This window comes from Aphelocoma coerulescens, unplaced genomic scaffold (genome assembly GCF_041296385.1).
Source record: "Aphelocoma coerulescens isolate FSJ_1873_10779 unplaced genomic scaffold, UR_Acoe_1.0 HiC_scaffold_107, whole genome shotgun sequence".
In the NCBI taxonomy this organism is placed as follows: Eukaryota; Metazoa; Chordata; class Aves; order Passeriformes; family Corvidae; genus Aphelocoma; species Aphelocoma coerulescens.
Window position 1 is genome coordinate 534,846 of NW_027183468.1, and position 8,818 is coordinate 543,663.

An 8,818-nucleotide genomic window follows, 5' to 3' on the forward strand; every position below is an offset into this window, starting at 1 on the left:
ACAGGCTGCAAGAAGAAGCGTGGCTGCCGCTCGCTTCTTTGCGGATTCACGTTAGCAGTTGAAAATAAAAGTTCCACTTGCAGCTACTTGTGCTGCTACCTATTTCTCTTCCAGCTTTCCCTGGGAAGAATTGTGCCGAGCTTTATGCTTCGAGATGCAGAGATGACAGTGGTAGATGCAGCGGAGAATGGAAATAAAGAGTGCAGCGGACAGTTTACAGTGCTTTACGTGAGGCAAAGGAAAAGGTTTGCTCAGCAGTGCTTTTTACTTCTGGAGCATTTTGCTTTGGTAGCACCTGCTGCTAGTGGGCAACGGAGCTGCGAGAGTGAATAACGTGACGGCACGTCTATCTGAGAAGGAAGCTCCCGAGCCGCAGTGTGTTGTGCTCAGTTTCAAGGCTGCTTGGAGGAGGGGGGTACTTGAAGAACGCCGTCTATCTGGACGCGTCCTACTGCGTGTGCTCCAGCTGCATGGACTCTGCAGCATTGAAGGTGTAAGAAACTTCTTCTGGCCTGATAGTGTGATAGAGTGCAACGGCTACGCCTTACTTTGTGAACCATCCAGAGCATTCTCAGCTGAATCTGCTTGTGAAGCAGCTCTTGGCTGGACATTTGAAATTCGGTCCACTGAGTACGTTAACGCGGTGCCCAGCTGCTTCGTTCTTCGCCTTCTGCCGTCTGGACAGAACTGAAGCCCAGCGATTGCTTTTCGCTGTGGCTCTCTTCAGCATGTGTACTGCACGCATCCGCAGTGTGCTGTGCAAGGATTTTCCTCAGCTCTCCCTCAGCGAAATGCATCAGGTGAGAAACACTTGCTGGATTAGCCTTTCGCTGGCCAAGGCTTTTAATACAGCACCACAATATGGGCGACGAGGAGAAAGGAAGAACATCTTTTCGTCCTGGCACGTTCTTCTGAGCGACATGACTATCCGCGTCTTTGCTTCCTGCAAAGCTGTATTGTGCGCGGCGGTATTGGAACTGAGAAGGCAGGTGCAGAGAGCACCGGGATGTGACGGCGTTCTGCAGCCTGTCAAGGAAAGACGGCTACCACTTGAATGTGGTGCAAACACAAGTTTCCACGCGTCGAGGGCAAGCTCTGGGCGTGCTGGTTGACCTAAAACTGTTCTCTGGGCGGGACATAGCAGAGAATCTTTCCCTTTCCATTTGGACGACAAGAAAGACCGAAAGTGCTGCTGTATGTCGCTGCGAGGGAAAGTGCATAGACCAGGCGTGTGTCGGCAGAAGCAGTCGGCTGGGGCATTTCTCTTCCGGCACCGTGCTCTCTGGGCGAGAAGTAGACGACGCTTCGACTCCGGCTGAATCAAAGAGCGACATGGGTACTAAAGAGGCCGAACGAAGGCGCAGAGCACCGGACTCGTTACCGCAGCGTACAAACTGAGAAAGGAGCGTGGCTAGCACTCGCCTGCCTGCCCAATTCACGTTAGCACTGAGAAGGAGGAAGTTCAACGACAACTACTTACTTGTGCTACTACTTATCCCTCTTCCAACCATCCCCAAAACCACTGGCGCTTAACTTTAGGCTTCGAGATGCAGCAAACACAGTGGTCGCTTCCAAGGAGAGGGGAAGTAGAGAGTGCAGCGGGGAGTTTAGGTGGCTTTACGTAAGGCAAGGGGAAGGTGCAGCCCAGCATTGGCTTTTTCTTCTAGTTCTTTTCTTCAGGAGAGCAGCTAGCAAGCAGGCTGCGAGAGGCAACAATGGGATGGCTCGTCTGTCGGAGAAGCCGCAGTCTACAGTGCTGCAGACTGCTGTGCAGTTTTAATGCTGCTGTAAGTACACGGTACTTTTGGAACGCCGTCTCTCCTGACTCTCCCATCTCTGGGAGCTCTAGCTGCTTGAACCTGGCCACACTGAAGGTGTGTGGACGTGGTTGCGCTGCGAGTATCAAGTCTTCCAGAGAAGAGGGATAGTCAAGAAATGCTTTCTCACCTGGCCTATCTCTCAGTCCGAACTGTGGCTGCAAACGCTGCGCTGCAAGGGTGGACTTACCCACTTGGAGAGAATGTGATGATGCTCTAGATATAGTTGCGAAGGAAAGTGCTGCTCACTGGAATGTTTCGCCTAGTTCACAGACTTTAAAAGGACTAGGAAGGCCAACGCCTTGTTTTAGCACTTGTTCTCTGCGTGCAGCTGCTGGATGTTTGGAAGGGCTTTGGGATCCGCCAGAGGTGGAGGGTAGGATGCTACAGAGAGCTTGAAGGAAAGCGCCTATCTCCAGGGCCTTTGATGCAGTTCAGCGGGTGCGAGTGGCATGTTGAGCATGTTCATGATGGCACAGAAAAGGTTCTGAAAGAAAGAGGCCGTGCTGAAACTGCCTTTACTTTTGCCGCTTGGAAACTGCTCAGCCAACAATGAAAAGATTCGTCTTGCTTCCCCGCTACGCGCAGGGTTACATCCTTTTATGTCTCCAAGAGGCAGGATGCACAGCGGAGCTCTTCCACCAACTGCTTCCACACGACTGGGGCCGCGCCAGCCAAGCGCTTTTTGCCGGGCACTGTCAGCGCTCATGGAAACAACCACACGACGGCGCTGCAGACTTGCAAAAGAAGGCCAAGCACCTGGCCCAGCTCGAAACCACCCCAAGGGCAGACAGAGGCAACTTGCAAACGGCCCTGCACTCAAATCAACGGTGTCAGGACAAAAAGGTTGCCCTCATCTTCCCCTTCCAAGAGCACACTCTTCTTTACACCACACCTCTTTGGCCCAAACAAATCTTTTCCCTCTCGCAGATTCCGCCCACCAACTTGAAACCATCCGGCAAAAACAGGGCTCAAAACAGTGCCAGCTGAGGAAGATCTTGCTGCCTACAACTTCACCTGCACCCCTCAAACTAGCAGCACACACGCTGTTCTCAGCACTCTCCTTCTCAGCTCTAGGTACCATCCTAAGCCTTCCCTCTCCCAGAGTCAGGATCCAAAGGCAACGGCACCAGGGACTGCTCACACACTGAAGGCACCAGGACAAATAGCTTAAGAGCTTGGCCTTTGCATTCCCACTGACAGCTCAACAGCTCGAACCCAGAGAGAGCTCTGCCTGTTGGGAAAAGCCTTTAAAATCCCTAGGAGTACCTGATGTGCACATCCAAACCTGCCTTCCTTGCCAAAGAGAGCAACTACAAGCCCATCTCCAAAGAAACGGCATCCCCTCCTCCAAAATACAACACATCCAGCGACTGATCCGCCTCCAGTATTGAATATGTCCAACAATTGCCCCTACACGCACAGGGGCCAGAAGAGAAATGTCTTGCTGGACTATTCCTCCCCACAGTACCTTAACATCTGCTCCAGCAACACTGGCACTATGTCCTTGCCTTCCCAAGGAAAGGCACTCCGAGTCTCTTGGCCTTGCCTTGTCTAGTTCTTCTTAAGGTACCCTTGCTCTGCTTCCTTTGCCTGCGTCTGCCTTGCCTCGCACTGCCTACAACTTGCTGGCTTTGCTTTGCCCGGCCTACCACTCTTTCCCTTGCCTTCCATGCAGGCAAGGCGCTGCAAACCGAGTGCAGGCAATTGTGGGCAAGTCAAGGGAGAGGTAGGCAAGGCCAGAGCAGTGAGGGGAAAGCAAATGGACTGGTAGGCAAGAGAAGGTCCAGAAGTTAGAGGCAAGGCTGGCTGTAGGAAGGAAGGGCCACTGATGGGAAGGCCAGGCAGAAACAGGAAGGGCTCAGCAAGCCAAGGCCCTGGAGGAAAACAGTAGGCAGGTCATGTGCGGGGCAGGGCCCTGCAAAGGAATGCAAGGCTCCAGAGGGCTAGCAGGGCAAGGCAAGGCAAGTGTTGTGTTGCCAAGGCAAGGCCAGGCAAGGCAGGTGAGAAGTACATTCAAGGACTGCTGGTACACAAAAGTGGCCAGGACCAAGTGCTCTGTGTGGCCTTGATCCCGCGTGGGTCATCTCTCCTCTGTACCTAAAAGACTTGAGCTACCTGCTTTCCCTTGTATGCAAAAGAACTCTCTTTCTGGTCCCCGAGCTCAAGGGCAAAATGTGAATTGCCCCTCCAAGGTTCAAGACATGCAAGGATTGCTCCCAGACAAAGGCTGCCCACAGAGATGAGTGTGGCAACATGCGTCCTCCCCTGGTCTTCCTCTCATGGGATCCTGAAACACCGGAGATGCTTGAGAGCTTTGAGATTCCTCGGAGGAGCAGAAAGGGCAGGGCAAGGCCCAGAAATGTCATTGAAAAGGGGTGTTGAATTCCAGGTGGGGGAGGGGTGAGCAAGGTCATGCAAGGCAAGGGAGGGGTTCAAGGGCAAGGCAAGGCAAGTGGTGGCTTTGCGAGGCGAGGCAAGGCAATGAGGGTCCTAGAAGGAAAAGGAAAGATGAGGCCAGACCTAGACGAATGTGAAAGGAAGTCAGGTGGGGGATGGGTGAGCAAGTCAGTGCAAGGCAGGGGAGAAAAGGCAGGTTGAGGGAAGGCTACAGAGGGGGCAGCAAGGAAATGCAAGGCATGGGGAAGCATGCGAGGAGTGGGTGCTGCCAGCCGGTGGGGATGGCAGGGGCGGGGCCACTGCAAGTAGCATGGTGGGGATGTGGAGGGGGTGTTAGTGTGCGGGAGGTGTGTGTGTGTGTGTGTGTGCAGTGGAGTGCAGGGTAAGTGCAGGTGTGTGTGTGCGTATACGGGGGTTTTGTGCCAGGTGCTGTGCCGGGGAGAGCCGTTCCACCGCAAGGAAGGTGTGGGAGTGAAAGGAGTAAGATAGATGTGTCTTTACAAAGAGACCGTGTGAATCTCTCCTTAGACAAGGCTAGGAATTTACAGGGGGGGAAGTAACAGAAGAAAGTATTCGTTCTAGAAACTGTTACTAATCAACAGAGACTGTTGCTCAGCCAAGGCCCTGCTAAATTCCTGAACCTAGAGCAAGGCAGCAAAGACTTCCTAGCATTAGGAATAGTTTGGTTTTCTTCCTTTTCCATTCCAAAAGGGGAGTGCATATTAGAGGGGGGCATAGAGTAGGCAGTTCCGGAAGTCTGTAATTCCCGAGTACCTCAGAGGGTGCTGTTGCCAGGAACTTAGCATCAGAAGGGGGCTGCATCCCGCAATCATTTGAGAGACTCCATGGCAAAAGCCCCATGGCCTCTCCCTGGAGTTGAAGAATGTTACAGGACTCCTCTGTCTCCTTTTTGGTGGATGAAGAAACTCAGAAAGCCACACTTCTGCCAGAACTCTCCAAGATGCCCCCTTTGCTCCCCGTGACTCCATCACTGCCCAGGAAGCTGTCTTTTCTACCGCAGCAGTTTGACATACAGTTAAAAGTCGCGTGGCAGAGAAAAAAGGCAAGAATTGGTTTCCAAGGGATGGCAAACAAGAGATACCAGAACCTTTGGCCCTACCAATATTAAAGCAACTCCATTAAGAGAGTTCTTGCACTTCCTGAGGATTGGCAGAAGCCTATCTCATGATGTATGTTGCTGGGGGTCTTTTTAGACTGGCAAAAGGAGCTGTTGAAGGTTGCTTGATCTGTGCTAAAGCCAACAGCCAAGTTACAAAGTAACTTGCTAGAGGAGGGAGGCCTTGGGCTGCATGGCCCTTCCAAAGATGCCAGGTGGATTTTCCGGAGATGCCCCAAGTGGCAAGGCTTAATATCTTCTGGTAATCGTATGTCAGCTAGCAAGGTGGCCAGAAGTATTTCCAACTACTTCAGTAATGACAGGATCAGTTCTTAAGGCATTTTTGGAACAAATCATTCCAAGATACAGCATTGTAGAAGCAATAGATTCAGATAGGGGAACTCATTTTGCAGGAAAGATCCTTCAAGGGGTTTTGGCTTCTTTAGGAACACAATGGAACCTCCATAGGCCCTGGCACCCCCAGAGCTCGGCTCGGGTAGAAAACAATGAAGAGAGAAATAAACACCTTTTGAAGCTGGTAATAGAAACCAAGATGCCATGGGTAGGGCTTTGGACATTGGCTTTGGTGAGAATGAGGGCCCAACCCAGAAGAGAGATTCAGTTATCTGCCTTTCAATCGTTGTTCGCAATTGCCCTGGTAAGTCTCCACCCAGTGGGGGGGGGTAGAGGCAAGTGATGCATTTTTAAAACCATCTGTGGCCAGGATCCTGCTTCTTGTGAAACCCCTTCAACAGGAAACTCAGCTGGTGCAAGCCCGGCCTTTGGACTTTGCTGCTTTTAACATCCAACCAGGAGATTGAGTCCTAATTAAGGAGTAGAAAGAAGCGCCAGTGCTGGTGAAATGGCGTGGCCCATTCCAAGTGTCACTGACGACAGAAAACAGCCGTCAAGTAAGCTGAACACAGGTGAACCCGTCACTCTCGGGTCAAGGTCTCTGAAGCCTCGGAGATTTGCACATCTCAGCTGGAGGAGAAGGCCGGGAGGCCGTGACTGACACTCTGCAGGAGTGGGCCGGAGCAGTAGGCAGTGCTTCGACATCGGAAGAAGCCCCGCAGTCCTACCTTCAGACCGTCTGCTGAAATAGACTGTATAGGCATCCCTCCTCTAGAATCTCCACTCACTTGGGGGCTAATACTTGTGGCCATTTTGTTACGTTAAGTGGTTTCTGTGTCTTCAATTGCCACAGGTGCTGCAGAAGACAACGGGAAAATTAGACTAGCTAATTAGATGACACTATTAAAACATTTTCCTTACTAATTCTACTTTGATATGGTTAGCTGAGTTTAGGCCAGGAGTGGGAGAATCAATTTGCAGCCTTAGGAGAAGAAGTAGCAAAAGTTTTTAACCTTAGCAATTGCTGGCTCTGTGGAGGGCCAGGAGGATCTGAAGAGTGGCCATAGTTGGCTAGCCCAGCTGAACCTAAATGGTGGGTCAATGTGAGGGCCACAGTGGGATGGGATTTGGGGCCAAAGAAGGAAGTTCATGGCCACTTCATTCTTCTCCAACAGGCACTTATTGCCTAAATAGGATAGGGCGTGTCTATGTAGGAAAAGGCAATTGTCAATTGACTTTCCCTCTGGGCTTGAACAACTGGGTTTGGACCCCCAATTGCCCTCCTTCCAATTGTTCCAAATATCAAGGCAAATGCAATCAAATACCTGTTCGGCTCACTAACAGTAGCTGCGTAAGGCGTTCTTATCACACTTACCAAAAATATTTGGAAGCCTGTAAAGCAATGGGGAGGGACAAGGGGTTTTTTTGACCACCTGTTTTTGAGCAGTCCCCACAAAAATTCCACAAGTAGAAGACATGTTGTTTGTGATTATCAGTGGGAATGGCCACACCGGATTGGAACTCAAAGCCTTTTAGTGAGTTCTGCTCCAAATCCAACCAAGCAGCTTGCAGATGTAAATGTAGGTGGGAACCCTGTGCGGGAGCTTGGAAATGCAAATGCTGGGACCCTTATGGTGGGGCAACTCTTGTTGGAGGACCGTTAGGCCCGGGAATCCTGCTGTATTTTGAGCCACCAATTGATGACCATGGGTAGGTTCCTTTGCTAATGGAACACGGGCTTTGAAAGGACAGTATTGGATTTGTGGCCAACATGCTTAGCTCAGGTTACCTCCAAACTGGTCAGGGATATGGTATATTTAGTAGACTGTTGTTCTTTTTGCTACTACAAGTTCTGGGAAATCGCTTAGGAATCAAAATCTGTGATGATTTAATTAGAGAAAAGCAGTCAGCTGATGCAGCCCTGGCTGGAGGGAGCACCCCAAAACGGGGAAATGATGAACGGCCAACAGAACAAGTTACCCAACACGATGGACCAGCCCCTTGGAAACCTAAGGAATTAATCCCAGATGCCTGGGAACCCATTTATCATTTGAAGGAGATAATTAGGTTACAAGCTGTCTCGGAAATAATTACCAACCAGCCAGCCACAGCGCTTGACCTTTTTGCTGAGCAACCCACTTAAATGAGGAAAGCGGTATTTCAACATTGGATGGTATTAGATTATCTGTTGGCAGAAGAAGGAGGAGTTTGTGGGAAATTAAATGACTCGAGCTGCTGTTTGCAAGCAGATGACAGCGGAAAAGTGGTCAAACAAATAACAAAGGAAATAACGTCAGCTCGTGGACCTGTCCAAATGTTGAAAGGATGGGGATGGGACATGTTTTCATGGTTAACTGGCCAGCTCTGGGCTAAATGAATACGATTCCTCCTCTTACATGCTATAGCAACTCTCATCTTTTTACCATGTGTGACACCATGCTGGCGGCAGCTCTTTCAGCAGGTGCTCAAGGGGATGCCGCTAGCAGCCATGCCTACCTGATCCAGAAATGACTACAAAAGGACAGAAAAGGATGTCACTGCAAATAATAGCAAAACCCAAGAAGACTCCAGAAGAAAAAATTAAATCCATGGTAATTAAGGTTTGTAAAGGCAAATACAGAGCAAATAAAAAGAGGAGGGATTAAAAGGAATGAGATGGATGAGTCTTTACAAAGAGACCGTGTGAATCGGCCTGTAGACAAGGCTAGGAAGTTATGGCTAGTGAAGTAACAGAAGAAACTAGGAGTTCTCTAGAACTGTTACTAATCATCAGAGACTGTTGATTAATCAAGGCCGTGTTAAATTCCTGAACCTAGAGCAAGGCAACAAAGACTTAAGAGCATTAGGAATGGGGTTCTTTTCTTTCTTCTCGATGCCAAGAGGGGGGTGCATATTAGAGGGGGGCGCATAGAGTAGGCAGTTCCGGAAGTCTGTATCTCCCGAATACCTCAGCCAGTGGGGAAAAGGAAGAGGGTGCTGTGGCCGGGAACTTGGCATCAAAAGGGGGCTGCATCCCGCAACCGTTTGACAGACGCCATGGGAAAAGCCCCATGGACTCTCCCTGTAGTCGAAGAATGTTGCAGGACTCCTCTGTCTCCTTTTCGGATATAAACCTCAGGCATCGTGGATT